Here is an 18,032-nt window from a genome sequence, read left to right on the forward strand (position 1 = left end):
TCCAGGTGCTGAGAGCGATCTTTACTGAGAGTTACAACCAAATGGCACCTCAAAACATGGGCCCTGAGGATATTAAAAAACAGGAGTGACATTCACACTTTGTGAGGTCTCAAAGGGTGAGTCTGTTACATCAAAATACAGAGAATTCAACTCTCATGCATTTCAACCCCTTCAATTAATGGTGTTTGCATGGCAAATACTTGAGAGGAGATGGGAATGGTATAAAAAAAAGTGATTTTTAAGAAAGGTTTTTGATTTACCAAACATAATTAAATATTAAATATAAATTGGGGGTGGTGTTGGTGCAGTGGATAAGACGCATGCCTTTGGTGTGAGAGACCCGGGTTCGAATCCACTGTGAGACACCAATGTGTCCCTGAGCAAGACACTTAACCCCTAGTTGCTCCAGAGGCGTGTGACCTCTGTCATATATAGCAATTGTAAGTCGCTTTGGATAAAAGCATCAGCTAAATAAATAAAAAAATGTAAAAAAAAATGTAAATGTAAATAAAAAAGTAATTTGTTTGGGAATCGAAGTACACTGGCTGCTTTGTAACAAAAACAAAAAACTTAAAAACTATTTACTCTTGATCAAACTTTGAATTAAATATGATTACAAGAGTCAAAATACCACTTCTTACTAATAATAATAATAATAATTAAAAAAAAACCTGATTATTCACACATATGTATTCCGTATGAAATTGACAGGGAGAATGTGATACATTATAAATATTTTTTTTTCATATATAAAAATCCCCTTTTAATAGCCACAAAAAAATATTATAAACCTTTTTGTTGTTTCTGAGTCACACAAAAAAAAAATTAAATGAGAGTCATCCATTCAGGAATCATTGGGACTTTATTGCTTGTTTTCTGTTATTGATTTAGTAAAAAATTACCTAAAAATCACATTATTTAATTTTAAAGGAATATTTGAAATCAAAAGTAATTGGATAATCATTTTTAAATTTGAAAAGATTTCTGCTGCCTATAACTTTCTAGTGCGAGCACACGCACACACACACACACACACACACACACACACACACACACACACACACACACACACACACACACACACACACACACACACACACACACACACACACACACACACACACACACACACACACACACACACACACTCTCTCTCTATTCTCTCTCTTGCACACACAGAGCCACTTGCTGTGTCCAAAACCATTCCCTATCCACTATATAGTGCACTATAGGGGGTGTCAGACATTTTGTAGTGCTGTCCGAATTCTGAGTGAACTACTTCATTCCCTACATTTGTCCACTACTTTTTACCCACAATTCATTCTGATTTCGAGTGTACAACCGATGTACACTCGCTGAAGCACTATTTCCCACAATCCAATGTGGAGTAGCGTCGAGCTGGAAGCGATAGCGGGAGCGAGTTTGAAAGAGAGATGAAGTTTACATCTTTATTATTTCCGTTTTAACGTTTTTCCTACATTATTTATACAACCCGAATTCCGGAAAACTTGGGACGTTTTTTAAATTTTAATAAAATGAAAACTAAAGGAATTTCAAATCACATGAGCCAATATTTTATTCACAATAGAACATAGATAACGTAGCAAATGTTTAAACTGAGAAATTTTACACTTTTATCCACTTAATTAGCTCATTTAAAATTTAATGCCTGCTACAGGTCTCAAAATAGTTGGCACGGGGGCAACAAATGGCTAAAAAAGCAAGCAGTTTTGAAAAGATTCAGCTGGGAGAACATCTAGTGATTAATTAAGTTAACTGATATCAGGTCTGTAACATGATTAGCTATAAAAGCTTTGTCTTAGAGAAGCAGAGTCTCTCAGAAGTAAAGGTGGGCAGAGGCTATCCAATCTGTGAAAGACTGCGTAAAAAAATTGTGGAAAACTTTAAAAACAATGTTCCTCAACGTCAAATTGCAAAGGCTTTGCAAATCTCATCATCTACAGTGCATAACATCATCAAAAGATTCAGAGAAACTGGAGAAATCTCTGTGCGTAAGGGACAAGGCCGGAGACCTTTATTGGATGCCCGTGGTCTTCGGGCTCTCAGACGACACTGCATCACTCATCGGCATGATTGTGTCAATGACATTACTAAATGGGCCCAGGAATACTTTCAGAAACCACTGTCGGTAAACACAATCCGCCGTGCCATCAGCAGATGCCAACTAAAGCTCTATCATGCAAAAAGGAAGCCATATGTGAACATGGTCCAGAAGCGCCGTCGTGTCCTGTGGGCCAAGGCTCATTTAAAATGGACTATTTCAAAGTGGAATAGTGTTTTATGGTCAGACGAGTCCAAATTTGACATTCTTGTTGGAAATCACGGACGCCGTGTCCTCCGGGCTAAAGAGGAGGGAGACCTTCCAGCATGTTATCAGCGTTCAGTTCAAAGGTATAAAGTATAAAGGTTTTAGAGCAACATATGCTTCCCTCCAAACAACGTCTATTTAAGGGAAGGCCTTGTTTATTTCAGCAGGACCACAAAACCACATACTGCAGCTATAACAACAGCATGGCTTCGTCGTAGAAGAGTCCGGGTGCTAACCTGGCCTGCCTGCAGTCCAGATCTTTCACCTATAGAGAACATTTGGCGCATCATTAAACGAAAAATACGTCAAAGACGACCACGAACTCTTCAGCAGCTGGAAATCTATATAAGGCAAGAATGGGACCAAATTCCAACAGCAAAACTCCAGCAACTCATAGCCTCAATGCCCAGACGTCTTCAAACTGTTTTGAAAAGAAAAGGAGATGCTACACCATGGTAAACATGCCCCGTCCCAACTATTTTGAGACCTGTAGCAGAAATCAAAATTGAAATGAGCTCATTTTGTGCATAAAATTGTAAACTTTCTCAGTTTAAACATTTGCTATGTTATCTATGTTCTATTGTGAATAAAATATTGGCTCATGTGATTTGAAAGTCTTTTAGTTTTCATTTTATTAAAATTTAAAAAACGTCCCAACTTTTACGGAATTCGGGTTGTATTAAAATATGTTATGTAGGCAATGACTCAGTTTAATATTTGACTAATTTACTGAGGTGTCATCGTTGTTAACTTACAAAAATGATGATAATTTGGTGGATAATTTAAATTTTTTCGTTAATAACAGGTATGTATTCTGATGTAAAATTAACGGTCGCCTGAGGACGCTCTACAGCCCTCTTATCTGAGCTCAAAACGCTGCTTGAGCAAGTGTCAAGATGCTAAAAATAATAAATACATAATTAGGAACGTGTTTGTGTGTTTATTTTGTTCTCAGTACGTTATTTTAATAGCAATGAAACCACAAAGCTGATGCGGAGGTATGTATAACTGCAATATAAAGTAATTTTGAGTATTATTGCTATTAGTATTAGTTTCTAAAATTAGGTACATGTAATATAAAAGTACATATGGCAATGTTTTTGCAACAGCTCCAAGTCTCACGCGCAGTGTAGGCTATACGTCACTGTCCGAATCCGTTCACTTATTTATTTGTTCACTCCTTTCTGATGTAGTGAACTCAACTGCCATACACTATATAGGGATTAGTGAATGAGTGAATGAGTGAGCGATTTCAGACACAGCAACTGTCTGTTCTTCCCCAGCAGCACCACTGTGTATCCTCATGGGCCCTGCCATGGGAACTGTGGTGTCAAAACAACATTGTCGCTTTTTTTCTCACTTTTCCATTTTGTTGCTTTGTTCAGTTGGCCGTGGCTGATTCCCCCTGCTCCCATTCTGATGCATTTTTCATAAGTTACGTGGCAAACATTGTGTTCCAACGCATCAAAAAGACTATTTAGAGCCCCCAGGATTAACAGCTCTTGTTAAATCGAAGGTTACACATGGCACAGCCATAAAAAATTGAGCAGCTAACTATATTAACCAGGCTAAGCAGCGTGAACTACATTTAAAAGATAAAATGGTTCCTTTTAGCATTACTAATTCATCCACAAGGCCTGCTGGTGAAACACAAAAACACTGGGATACAGAAGCTCACATGAGTGAAGACATTGAACATGCTCACTTCATGTCTGTCTCACCCCCAGCCCCAAAACATAGATTTCTCCTCATAGTGTCGATATGTCTTCACTCACAAAACACTCAAAACAAACTCTCCTACCACAGAGAGAAATTACTCAATCGCTGCCTCTGAAACTGATAGAACAAATGCCGAACAAGTGTCTCAGGATGTCAGGATCCACCTTTGCTGGGTTGCATTTGCACACAAAGTAAACGTGTGCATCAGGTCTGAGTGCTTCAGGAAATAACATCATTTACATCACAAAAGCGACTCAGTGCATCTCCTACAAACTATTATTACTTACTTATTGCCTTGATGTTACACACAAAGAGAAAATTCTGTCATCATTCAATCATCCTCATGTTACTCCTAACTTCCAAACTTGCATGACTTTTTTTTTTTTCATCATGGTACATAAAAGGTTGAGAAATAAAACAAATATTTTGAAAAACATACACATACATACATACATATAAATAAAAATACAAAATACATATAAATTACCAGTGCAATCATAGACAGTATACAAGTGTTTCTCAATAAATTAGTTAATTGGGTTTTTGTTAAAAGTGAGCCAAAATCATCACAATTACAAGAACCAAAGACTTAGACTACTTCAGCATGTGTGCATTGAATTTATTTAATACATGAGTTAACAATTTGAGTTGAATTACTGAAATAAATGAACTTTTCCTCGACATTCTAATTTGTTGAGAAGCACCTGTGTATATATATATATATATATATATATATATATATATATATATATATGGTCCATATAATAGAAGTCAAAGGGAACAAAAACTTTTGGTTACCAACATTCTTCAAAATATCTTGTGTTCCCCTGAAGAAAGTCATACAGGTTTGAAACGACATGAGGCTAAATAAATGATGACAGACTTTTTCTGTGAATTATCCTGTAAAAATATCCAGTAAACAAGTAAATGTTGCTAAAAAAGAAAAAAAAATCTTAAGATAATTAGAATGTATAATCTAACCTTCAAACTCTAACACACACACACACACACACACATCAACCATCTGATATAGTAGCCAAGTGGGAACACTGACAAAGTGAACGCATCTTAAAACGGTTCTCTTTAACAAACTATCATGCCTGTCTTCCAGTCTATTAACTGTTTTGTAGTTTTTCTTGAGAGAGGTCAAATGTTACATTTTAGGCTTGAGATGGTGAGCTGTTCAGGGGTGACAGTCAGACATCCTTGCGACCCCTTGTGAAGCATGCCATGTCATGGACAAACAGACAGACAGAGGGATGCACTCACACACAAAGATGCTTGATCCTTTCCATCATACAACTGTTCCCTGATTACTCAAAGCATTCCAGCAAATGGCTGATTACACAATCAGAGGCCTTTGAAGCAGAATGATTCTCCTGTGGCCTCTGTAATGGAGGCAAAATGAAACCTGTCCACTTGCCTTAGAAGAGCCGTCTGATGAGACGTTCATTTGGGAAACAAGAGCAAGAGAGGAAAAGAAAGATGGAGGGAGAGAGGCATGGGGGAAATACCCTACTAACACAGCACATCAATCACTGCACCCATGGGGAGAGAAAGAGAAAGAGATGTGTTCCCTCTCTCCAGTCCTCTCCCCTCTCTGTGGTCTTATTATTTCTGTAGAGCGTCTGGTTGAGGTGCTCAGGGAAATGAGAAGGTGACTGTGGTACCAGACCAATGATTGATAGAGCTGAAACAATCAATCCATCTATCCATCAGTCTATTCACTTACTGTTTCAACACTTCAAGTAATTATCCACCAGGGATTTTTTGCAATTGTCTACCTTGGTGAGACAGATCTTTTATTTATTACTACTACTACTACTACTATAAATATAAATATAAATTTAATAAATATAAAAGACTTTTATTTAATAATTTATCAATTAAATAACATTTAGTATAATTGTGATGCTATTAAAGTTTTTATGAATATTTTTTATTATTTTAATGTTGTTATTTATTAAGGTTTTATATTATACTGCTTCTGTTCATTGAGATGTTAAAATTTTAGTAATACTGTTGTGTGTTTTTGTCTTTGTTTTAAAATGTCTAAAGGTTTTTATAATTTTTTTATTTTAGTTTTGAAATCAAGGTAAACTAAATTAAAAAAAGAAAAACGTTGCCTTGGCAACTAGCTGAAATAAAATAGTTGTTAAAATATATATTTTTTTGAGTTAAACCTTTTTTATAAAGTTTAAGTTAACTATAATAACCCCTATTTAGTTGAAAGGTGTTCCGAAGCATGCATTTATTACTTAATATTATAACGAATGTTAATGTTGAGGTATAGTATAACAATCATCAAGTTCAAAAAAGTAGCCAATCAAACGTGTGATGTCATTCTCTTCAGACGGCTCATTAATATTTGTCTGGTTGGTGGTCCGTGGGCAGAATGTGAATGTGTAACGCTTACTGATTTCTTAGCCACCAAGTTTATGCACAAGACAGAGCACTTGCCGGCCTCAAGAGTGAATAAATGTCACTCTTGTAGGGCGTTCAGAGGAAGTGAGAGGCATTGTGATGGGTCACCATGGGTACAAATGGGTACAAAACACAGACACGTATAAATACGCAACAAACAAACAGCAGGTGCATAGAAGCAAGCAAGATGCTAAAGCAAGCATCACTATTATCTGAGCAAAACCCAACATATCAAACTTTTGTAAATTGTGGGACTTGAATTATCATAGAGACACCTTTTTTAATACCTTAGTTATTCCCTAGCAACAACACAAGACACCTTAGAATTGTAACAATGAGTTTTGCAAGGGCGAACATCAGTTGTATTGTCTTCAGAAAATGAAAAAATCCAGTTTCTGTACTCATCCGTTTTGTTCTGCAATATCTACTCCTGCTCCTATCTGTCTTTCCACCCCCACCTCTTTCCCCCTTTACTGCTCCTCTGAGTGTCGGGAGGATCGATGCCAGGTCGCACTGTCAGGGCCAATAGATGTAGAGTTCTCATTTAACACCTGACAAAGAAGAACACACCAGAGAGACGAGCACAGGGCAGGGGTCAGAGGTCAACCAGCAGTCTTGTCAGTGCTAAGCATCAGGCTTCAGGCCAGTACGAGTGAAGCAGAGAGACAGTAAAACACAGGGAGTTTAGAACCTGACTCGGCCCTGACTCGAACAAATCATAGCACCCCCAAAGCTTGCACAGTCCTAAACCACTTCCTGGGTCGACATTTCATTCGGTAACGCTACATAGTTTTGATTCATATGGGGTTAAATGTTTGATTACTCTTTTATTCTACATATGCATCTGTTTACATATGCGAACGCTTTTGATTTGCTGTATTTTGATTCAGGTATTCAGTACTCTTTCAGAAAATGTGTAATAGCGCCTTCTTCCATATAACAGCGAAAACATGGAAAGCCGGAAAATTCTGCCAATGGCACGGAAGCATTGTCTCATAAGTGACTGAGAATTCTGTCAATGGTGGGGAAAGAGTTAATAAAATGGAAATTAAATATTGATTTAGGTTCAATTCAAAATATGAATTTAAATAAGACATTATAATACTTATGTGTTATACTATAATAGAGATCAATATAATATCTGTTATTTGAAATAATATAAAAATGAAATGAAATACAAATACAAAAAAATGGTTTTATTTCACCTAGATACAAGGCAACATTTCTCATTTACATTTAGATTAAATTGGCGGGCTAAAATAAATAAACAGAAATACAAATGAATAAAAACTATACAAATATTAAAAAACAAAACAAGATTTGTTAATTCTAAATATTAACAAAACCTATAATTGCATCTCAATGATACTAAAATAACACTGATTCCCGGGTAGACCACTAAGGAACTAGAGTACAGTCTTTAAATAAAGTGCCTCCAAAACCACAGCAGTCACAAAAAGCATGACATAAAGAAAACTGGTAATTTTTCTACTACATTTATGCACAGTGTGGTATTTCAAAACTGCATCTGTTCTAGATGTTAAAGAACTTGGTCATGGGAAGTTAAATACAGCATCCTTCCTTTAAGAGAGAGGGAGAGCGAGTGAGAGGGCTGTGTGTTCCTGTAGTCAAGTGAGTGTGTATTCAACAGGCAACACTCGAGGACCATCATGCACACTTCACTTCAGCTCACTTCAGGGCCAAATGCATTAAGCACCCCACTGGTGAGCTCCACCAACAGAGGAAAAAAGAACTGGGGGGCAGGAGAAAGAGGAAATGAATGAAACAATTGAAGCTAAATGCCATGACTTCTGAGAAAATGCATTTTCATTTAGATCACAGAGGAAGCAAGGCTACTGCAGCTGAAGCCAATGGTCAGAATCAAAAGCAAAATGGTGCTTTATCTATTTTTTCTGCATGTGTTTTGGTTGGTACTATGACTGGGCAAATACTAAATATATTATATTATATTATATTATATTATATTATATTATATTATATTATATTATATTATATTATATTATATTATATTATATTATATTATATTATATTATATTATATTATATTATATTATATTATTCATATGCAGTATCTAGATTTGTTTTGTTTTGTTATATCAGCCAGTCCTATTTGGGATTATATTTCAATACAAGAAAGAGAGACCAGCACAAGGACAGAGAGAGGAAAAAGAGCAAGCCAGACTCTTTCTCTAATAAACAAATGTTTGGTGACAACATGTGAAAGAACAAAACAGTTGTGTGTCCTGTGATTTGAGGAAGTGGTTTGTAAGGTGTGAATATGAGTTGGCGCGTGTGTCAAGGAGTAGAGTTGTACATTACTACGATTTTAAATAACGGTGTGGAACTGCTTGGCAGAAATGATTTGATTAGCATGCTGGGCTCTTTAAAATAGCTGGAAGTGAACCAAATGAGTGCAGAGAGATAAAGTGAGAGCGAAAGGGAGAGAAGGTGCGATAAGACCCTTAATTGCTGTAACTGCACCTAGAGACTTGATCATCTGTGACATTTTCCTCTCCGCCATGTGCAAATTCTTCTAACAGTTAATTAAGTCTTGCAGGGATGTTGGGGAGAGATTGCTCAGCATTGGCGCACTCCTGGATCAGAGAGAATTGTTCTCTGGAGAATACACTGACTGTGTTATGAGGCAAGGTGTCAGCCTACTTCATGAAGATTTTGGGAGACTGTTGAGACCAGGGGTGCGTTCTCCGATAACGTTGTCTCTTAGCGCGCTACGAATACTCAAAAGGTACACCTTAACTACAGGTATACCTTTGCTACGTGTGTTCTCCGAACTATACCTTAGGATGTAGCTTAAGGTAAACCTTCTTAAGTTCGACCTTAGCAGTTGCTGTCCATGGTGGAGGCGCTGAATAGGTTGATATCGACGCCTCGATGATCGATTGTGCGCTCTTTCCTTCACAGTGTGCGCTCTTTTCCTTCATAGGTAAAGTATTGAGAAAACAATGTTCTTTATAAAGAAGCGTTTTAGAAATAGTACAAACTGCATTTATCGGGGCTTATTGAAATACGTACATGCAGAAATAAATATGAGTATGTGTTTATAATTTAGCAAGTGTACAATCCCAAACCCTCACGGCCATAAGTGTGTTAATGTTCTCCACAACGTATGCTGATTATCCACCAGCCGTATCACATTATTGGCGTAAATCGCTCATTTGTGTAAAATAAAAGCGCAAACATGAGAGACATACCGACATTCACTATGTCGGGGGAAAAAATCCGCAAAAAGAGATCGCCCAGCCACACTGAGGTCTTACTCAGCCCATATCCATCCCCAACAACCTCCAGAAAACTCCCCACAGCATAAAAACGAAGAGCCGCCAGCAGCTGAATTTCGGGGCTGAGGGGGTAGCTCCGTCGAGTTTGTCTTGACAAATCTGGGCCAACAAGATGCAAGAGCTGCAGAATTTGCTCCCGTGGCAGGCAAATTTTTTTTACAATGGTCTCTTCTGACATGGTAGTCAGTGGACTAAAATGTTCTCTTTTAAAGTAGTTGACATACACTAACTGGCTCCGCGGACGCCGCCGTCTTTGATTTAAAACAAGTACTCGCTGTCTCGCTGCCATAGCTATAAAGTTTGTGTAAACTCATCTTTCTTTATATAGACTCCTAAGCCTTTTCTGTCAAATGGTTCGCCAGCTGATGTGCCTTAGGATAGTAATTAAAAAAGCTAACAACCATTAGTGTATGGAAACTTTATTAATGAAAACACTTCCATACACTGGGTGTAGGCTATAACAACTTAAGTATTTTATGTGTATAATTTTAAAGTAAAGTAAAAATGTAATTTTAATTCTAAATCAGATTTTATATTAAAAGTTCATATAAAATTTTCTATGTGTAATTAAACTGCGATGTAAAAAATCTTTTTGCGTAGTGGTGGCCACTAGCGGTATGAACCGTAAGCAGCGATAAGGTATAGCTAAGAGCGCTCCAGACCAACCTTACGAACGCATGACTTACAGAAGGTATACTTAACTAAGAAGGTTTCGGAAACCACGTATTAACGATAAGGTACTTCTTAAGGTACAACTTAAGAACGACGTAGCGTTAAGGTAGTTTCGGAGAACGCACCCCAGAACTCTTTCTGCCGACCTCTGTCAAGACTGGAGGCTGCTGTACTCATACTCCTTTAAAATCAAACGACATCATTTACTCCATACCAAAATATCTAGGGCCCTATTTTAATGATTTAAATCCAAAGTGTAAAACGCATGGTGAAGGTGCACTCGGCGTGACCAAATCCACTTTTGCTATTTTAATGACGGAAAAACGGTTGGAGCGCCCGGGCGCGTGGTCTAAATGGGTTGTCCCTATGCTCTTAATGAGTAATGGGTGTTTTTTGGGCATAACGTGCAATAAACCAATCAGAGTCTCATCTTCCATTCCCTTTAAGAGCCAGTTGCGCTCGTGCCATGACGGATTTGCTATTTACACGGCGGAATTTGGCAAGTGTAAAGACAACGCGTCTCAGAGATGAAACGGAGCAAATAGCCTAATTCTGATACATGCGATGACTATCCATTATGACATGTAGGCATTTATATATATATATATATATATATATATATATATATATATATATATATATATTTAATTAGCCTACAAAAAAATCGTATGCATTGCAATCCTTTAATTTTTTATATTTGGCAGGTTTGTGTGCTGCTGTGCGTGCCTGTTTTTAATAAGCGTATAAGTGTACGTTCTTTAAATAACACAGAAAAAACATTGCGCCAGACTTTAGACCAGGTTTGAGTTGGTCTATGGCGCAGTCTATTTTCAGCTCCTTAAAATAGTATTGCACCAGCAATGCGCCTGAACACACCTCTGTTTTAGACCAGCACGTCCATGGGCGCAAAAATGAGCGCAAATGCATTTGCTAATTAAACGACGTGGCGCTGGACGAGAAAATGCAAACAGTGCCGGACTGAAACTAGCAAACACACTTGCGCTGCGCCTTGCGTCGCATTGCGCCGGGTAATTATAGGGCCCCTAGTGTTCATTCTAAGTAGAAATTTTTATTTTCAAAGCAAAAAAGAAAGCCTACTAAAATGAAATAATGTCACGCAATGGTTTGTTGATTTAGTTTTAGTTAAGTACTTCAACTTAAACAAGGGTTATTACAGTTAACTAAAACTTAACTTACTTTGGTAAATGGGTAAATTAAAAGGGGTTCCCTCAGGTGATCAGCATTTCTGAGGCCCTCCAGTGAGGGACACAACATACAACCTGAGCCTCATAAAATATCAGAAGAACATAGCCATCAAATATCACAAGCTGTCAACCTATCACCGATAGTCAGAGTAACACAGCAGGATGCAGGACACACACACACACACACACACACACACACATTCCCCCCAGCCCTTGCGCATGTACCCTGCAATAGCCTTTGTTCTGCTGGTGGCATGCCTCTGACTGCAGAACCATCATGGGAAATGTCACTCAGTCAAAACGTTGAGGGAGGTCAGCCCTTCCGACACCTCTGAGCTTGAGTGCATTAGACTGGAGAACTCACACATACAAGACTTAGTGTGACTGCTTCACTTCCTGACTGTGTACACTGGTGAGTGTACAACAAAATCTAAGATTAAACTAGAATAAAAAATTATTTATAACCATACAGTAAAGCATATTTTTCAATAATACAAATTTTTATATAATTATTTTATAATGCATTTATTTTATTATATTTGGTAATTTCAATATTTACCATTAGAATGCTACTTTACATTTATTTTACCTAACGTTTGATTATTTTCATTTATATTATACCTTTTAGTCTTTTTATCTTTTAACTCTACAGTACATATCAGTAGTTAATTAATTTAAAGTATAAATACATCACTTTAAAATAAAGTGTAACCATAAAAATTCCCATATGTGACCCTGGAGCACAAAACCAGTCGCTGGGGTATATTTGTAGCAATAGACAAAAAACATTGTTTGGGTCATAATTATCAATTTTTTTTTTGTATGCCAAAATCATTAGGATATTAAGTAAAGATAATGTTCCATGAAGATATTTTGTAGATTTCCAACTGTAAACTTATCAAAACTACATTTTTGATTATTAATATGCATTGTTAAGAATTCACTTGGACAACTTTAAAGGCGATTTTCTCAGCATTTAGATTTTTTTGCACCCTCAGATTGCAGATTTTCAAATAGTTGTATCTTGGCCAAATATTGTCTGATCCTAATAAACCATACATCAATGGAAATTTATTATTTATTCGACTTTCAGATGATGTATAAATCTCAATTTCCAAAAATGTACACTTAAGACTGGTCTTGTGGTCCATGGTCACATATATACAAGCTTACCAAAGGCCTCTGTGTCTTCTCCTCTCTGAAAAATGCAGTCTTTTGAATGTGTCATGCCAGAGTGCATCTGTTGTATTTGTAAGCAAACATCGTGCTCAGTGATCTTAATGTTAAAGTCTGTTTACTTCTTACACCTTAGCATCAACACGCGAGCAGACACAAAGGCAGGTGTCTCCTCAGTTTAAAGGCATTATTAGAGCTGACAGAGCTGTTTCTCCCTGTGTTTGTACACAGCATACACAGGCCGTCCTGCACGCCACTTTCTATTCCGAGAAGCTGTTGACGTTTTAACAGACGCAAAGACGCTGGCAACTAAGCCTGTCTGCCATGCAGCTCGATTAAAATGGGAAGTTATTTGTTACAAAACCAATTATAGGACAGCTAATAAAGATGCAGCGTCTCCCCGCCTGTCTCTATATCTGTCCAAAGACCTTTTTCGCTCTGAGAAAGACAAATTAAGAGCATCAAAGCCACGGTTCAGAACAACAACAGTCTTGATGATGTAAGACATGTCAGACAAAGTGGAAAGTGCAAATCATGAGTCCTTAGCTTCCTAAGGTGCACACAATGTATATTTATAGCGACAAGACATGCCAAAATGAGAGCTTTTTACTCCAAGACCTGCAGATAAATATCTTTATACATTCATCCGACTAATTGCCCTTGAGGAAAAACAAAAGAAGGAGGTGAGATGCTGATTCTCAACTACCACATACTTTGACAAACATCTCATGCACACATGATCATATGCATTCACAGTATGGTTTAATCATCAATGCCATTTTTCCTTTTATTCCATCATATATCCATGGCAACAAGGCCTGAATCAGTAAGGTTTAAAGCACGATCCGAGAGAAAAGGCAGGTGTTTTCTCTTTTACTCTTTCACATCAAATCAAAACAACAAATAAATCACACGCATTCATCGAACATCTTCCCTGAGAGCTGCAAAGGCTACGTTCCCACTGCAGGGCTTAATGCTCAATTCCGATTTTTTTTTTAAATTTGATTTTTTTGCAAGGACGTTCACATTTCCAATTAAATGCGACCTTTTGTGATCTCCTGTGTGAACGTGAAATGACCCAGAAGTGACCCGCATTCGCAGAAGAGTACTCAACGCTCAACGACGTCACTCGTTGTTTGCGGAAGTAGCTAACGTTAAACATGGATGTCAACAACAGTGTAGTCCAAAGGCGGGGGTCTTTTTGCAATATTAAAGTTATTTTCCCCAATTACAATCTTCTCGTTTTAAGAAGAAAATTAAAAAGAAGGAGGAGAGCAAGGTAGGTAGGCTACAGAGAAACGTGTGGGTGCGGAGTCGCAGCCAGGAGTGGTGGGATACTGATGTGAGTGGCTTCACTAATACAGAATTCATCAGTTTATCTTTTCATTCCCGCCTACTTCAATGCAGACGTATGACGTTTGTAGCGTATCAATGACGTACGGGTCGGATACATGTGGCCTGGCTGTTCAGACAGAGGTTGCATTTCAAAAGATCGGATACGTATCGCATTCAGGACCACATACCCAAGTGGCCTGGGTCACATTTGAAAAGATCAGATCTGTGTCGTTCAGACTGTCATGAAAAGATCAGATACAGGTCGCATAGGGGCAAAAAAATCGGAATTGGGTCGTTTCAGCCTGCAGTGTGAACGTAGCCAAAGTGTTGCTGCAGAAAAACAAGCCTTAAATCAAAGCAACGGTGCCTGTCGTCAAGCTGCTGGCTTAGAGAGAAAGATCTATTATTTGAAATGGAACGAGAACACCAATCCAAAGGAAAAAGAAGATGGGGGTGTCTCAAGCTGTTTTTGTTCAAACAGTTCTCTCTTGCTTCCCCACCCCCCTCTCTTTCTCTTCAGGCATACGTTTGGCCTTTCACCTGTGCCTGCTTCACTGGCTGACCCAGTGTTTGACTCCTCTAAACCCCCTTCGGTCAAGAGAGTCATCCAAGGTGCAAGAGGGCACGGCAGTCGGGGAGAGAGGCCAATAACACCTGCTGCTCAGCGTGATAGCAGCCTCGCTATTAGATTCTGGCCTGTGGTCGCACACACTATTACTTCTGGTGTGTGGTTTCTGCCTCTTTCTCTCAAACACACACACAAAAGACAAAAGATAGAAGTGCTACAGAAAAATTCACCATTGGTATCTCCCCTGGCTACATATTTTGTCTCTCTCTAGCAGGGCAGCGCATCGCTAGTGTTGGAAAGATACATACAGCATACTTTCATCTGCTAGGGTGCGAGTGAGTGATTGTACACAAATCTGAAGATATATATAGCTTGGTTTGGACTTTAAAGAAATACGGCAAAAATATTTAGGACGTTCAGTCAAAAATGTTATCATATATACATATTGTGAATTTTAAGAGCTGTTTACAATATTTATTTTTGTATTTTAATGAATATTTACTTTAAATTTAGCCAATATGTCATTGTCATATTCATTTATTTGTCAGTTTTACTCAACTGCATTACATTTTAGTCTAAAAAGAACATTTTAGTTCAGAAAGAAAAATTATAAACCACATAATCAATGATTTTATATATTAAATTATATAACAATAAGTTCTTGTCCTCAGATCTAATTGCTTGAGCAGGTGTGCTGATATACAATTCAACAGCACTGGGATGTTTCACGGTTTCGTGTTCCAGACAGACTACTAGTTTAAGTATTTGTGGTGGGGATTTGAAGTCTACTATACCATTATGTCGCAGTGATTGACCGCTTTTATAAATGAGAATCAATTAATTAAAAAAATGTTGCTTATAAAAGAAATTGAATCAACAAAAATTCAAAAATGATTTATTCAGGAACAAAGAAAATGACTGTTTTAATAAATGAATGAACTAATAATTTACACTAATCGATTCATACAAAAAAATTGACTCATTTGGGAACAAAGAAGTGAATTTCTTTACAAACAATGATTCAATTAATTATTCACTCAACCTATGACCATTAGAAAAAAACTGATTTGTTCAAAAACCTTGGTACATTCAAGCACAAAACAAATGACTGTCTTTATAAATAGATCATTGACCATGCACTCAGTTGAATCCAGTTCTTCAGAATCATTGATTGATTCGGAAACATTCAGTCTTAATGAATATATAATTAAATCAGTTAATTCAGGAATGAAGCACCACAACTCTGTGTTTCTCAGTTAATTTTGCTGTGGAACCATTTTTATTTATTTTTTTCATTAAAAAGTTCATAGACTTTTAAAAAAACTATGTTTTCATCATGGGTATGAGTGCTTCTCATTGTGATTGTTGAACCGATTGCCTTCAGTGGCCTTTTGCTGGCATTGGGATGTGAAACCACAACACGAAATACAAACTTACACGAATTCAAGTTGGCTGTAGAAGGCTAGCCGACCTAAAACAACCATGACAGCAACAAAGATTGCACCAGAACACAGTGGAACTAGTTTGTGCAAGCTGCGGTTCCCCCATAACCACGAACAGGAGTGTGACGTGAGATGATATCCCCCCAGGGGCTGGCTTCATCAATGAAAGATGCTGAACTCTTGAACTAATCCTCCCCTATGCCACAGTAAAGCTGTGTGATTTAATTGAGAGACAAAATGTATTTGAAAAAGATGTGCTTGGTGAACTTTTTTATCTGGCTGGCTCGGCGAGCACTGCTTTTTAATCTTCAAAGTCCTTTTTTATAAGAACCTAATGACAAAGCCCCATAACAGAGAAACAAAACATTTATTTTCCCTGTGGACCAAAACAGAACCAGCTGGGCTGACTGGGTCCAATTACATGCAAACTCATGACCGGCTGGCGGTGAACCGGAGAAACCTTGGATGCCCTGGCAGAGTCTAGCCCTAATGGAAACACACAAGGAACATGCTCTTTCACTGTCTGACCCAATCACGGCTTGATTTTTTTCTGCTGTTGGGAACGAGGGTAATTGCTAATCAGATGCAAACAGTCAACAAAACCTCCAAACATGATGTCAAGCTCTTATCACTAACAGCTGGATTCTCAGTACTGAATATACTTTACTGAAAATGACAGGAGACCAAATGCTTGGTGGTTTGAGGTAACCAGTAAACATTTTTTTCAAAATCTAATAAATGCCTTACATTTCCTGAACAAAATTTGGGTGGTGATTGCAACTGGTTTCCAAGGTGTTACTCTGCCATTGATAATTATGTGTTCTGAGTCATTTTTAGAAGATAAAAAGCTTTATTTATGGTCAATTGCAATAACATAAGACATATTTTGAATTCAGGGCATAAAAAACATAAGCTACAGAAACTATATGCTCAAGACTTGCGCATATTAAACTGGAACTAAATATTTGTAAGCTTCTCAGGGTTTTATATTGCACTCTTTTGAGCAATAATCCCTTTTGTGAGTCAAACTGCAAGAAAAGCTCTTATCGTACCAAGCAGAGAGAGCTTTTAAACAGGGATTTACACAGTTTTTGCACTATGCCAGTCTCAGATTCTGCACTATAAAGGTATTAAACACACAGAAGCAAGCTAAGGCCTAAGGGCAGTATTCACTAATCATGTTCTTTAACTTACTTACTGGTTCTTACTCAGTTTGTTTAAATAAGGCACAGGGATTTTGATCAGTGAAAAGCATACAGAGCCTGATCCGAGACCAGCCATCTTTTATTTGGACTGAAGCAGGGATCAAATACACAGCACTGGCCAAAGTAAAAAGACTGCTGATTCCATAAGATTAGGATCGTCTTGGGAATATTAGCCGATGAGAACAAAAAGAGAGAGCGTTACTACCTCAGGGGCTAAACCCCTGCACTAATGCGAGGGACTGATAACACCAAAGAAGTGTTAACTAGGAGGCTCAGCTCATCCTCCCAGCCAATCATGTTTTCACGGTCGCCTTGAACATGCTCATTTACATGACCCTGTCCAATCGCATCAACACAAACTCTGTGGCTATGCTAATACTCTGTTGTCTGAAGCTAAACGCTAATGCTAATCTGCTCATTTATCTCTGAGGCTGACTGCAAGGCATGATGGGAGCCAGAGCTGTAATGACCTGATCAACCTTTCCTGGGTGTGCCCCCAAGCTATCCATCGTTCTTTTGGAGTAATGAGGAAGGCAGGAACAGCAAGACAGAGAGGTGAGAGCTGAGAGAGAGTAATGATGCCACTGCTCTCTGGGCACGACACACACCCCGAGCCGAGCACCAATTACACTGCCATT

At 37.9% G+C, this 18,032-nt stretch overlaps 1 protein-coding gene across 7 annotated transcripts in view; it reads right to left on the bottom strand.

The window, feature by feature from the left end:
- The window catches only part of LOC132132789 (autism susceptibility gene 2 protein homolog), a 361,078-nt gene that overhangs the window by 57,819 nt on the left and 285,227 nt on the right, over positions 1–18,032 (bottom strand). The gene's annotated exons all lie outside the window — the stretch shown is intronic.

This window comes from Carassius carassius, chromosome 49 (assembly GCF_963082965.1).
Source record: "Carassius carassius chromosome 49, fCarCar2.1, whole genome shotgun sequence".
NCBI lineage: Eukaryota > Metazoa > Chordata > Actinopteri > Cypriniformes > Cyprinidae > Carassius > Carassius carassius.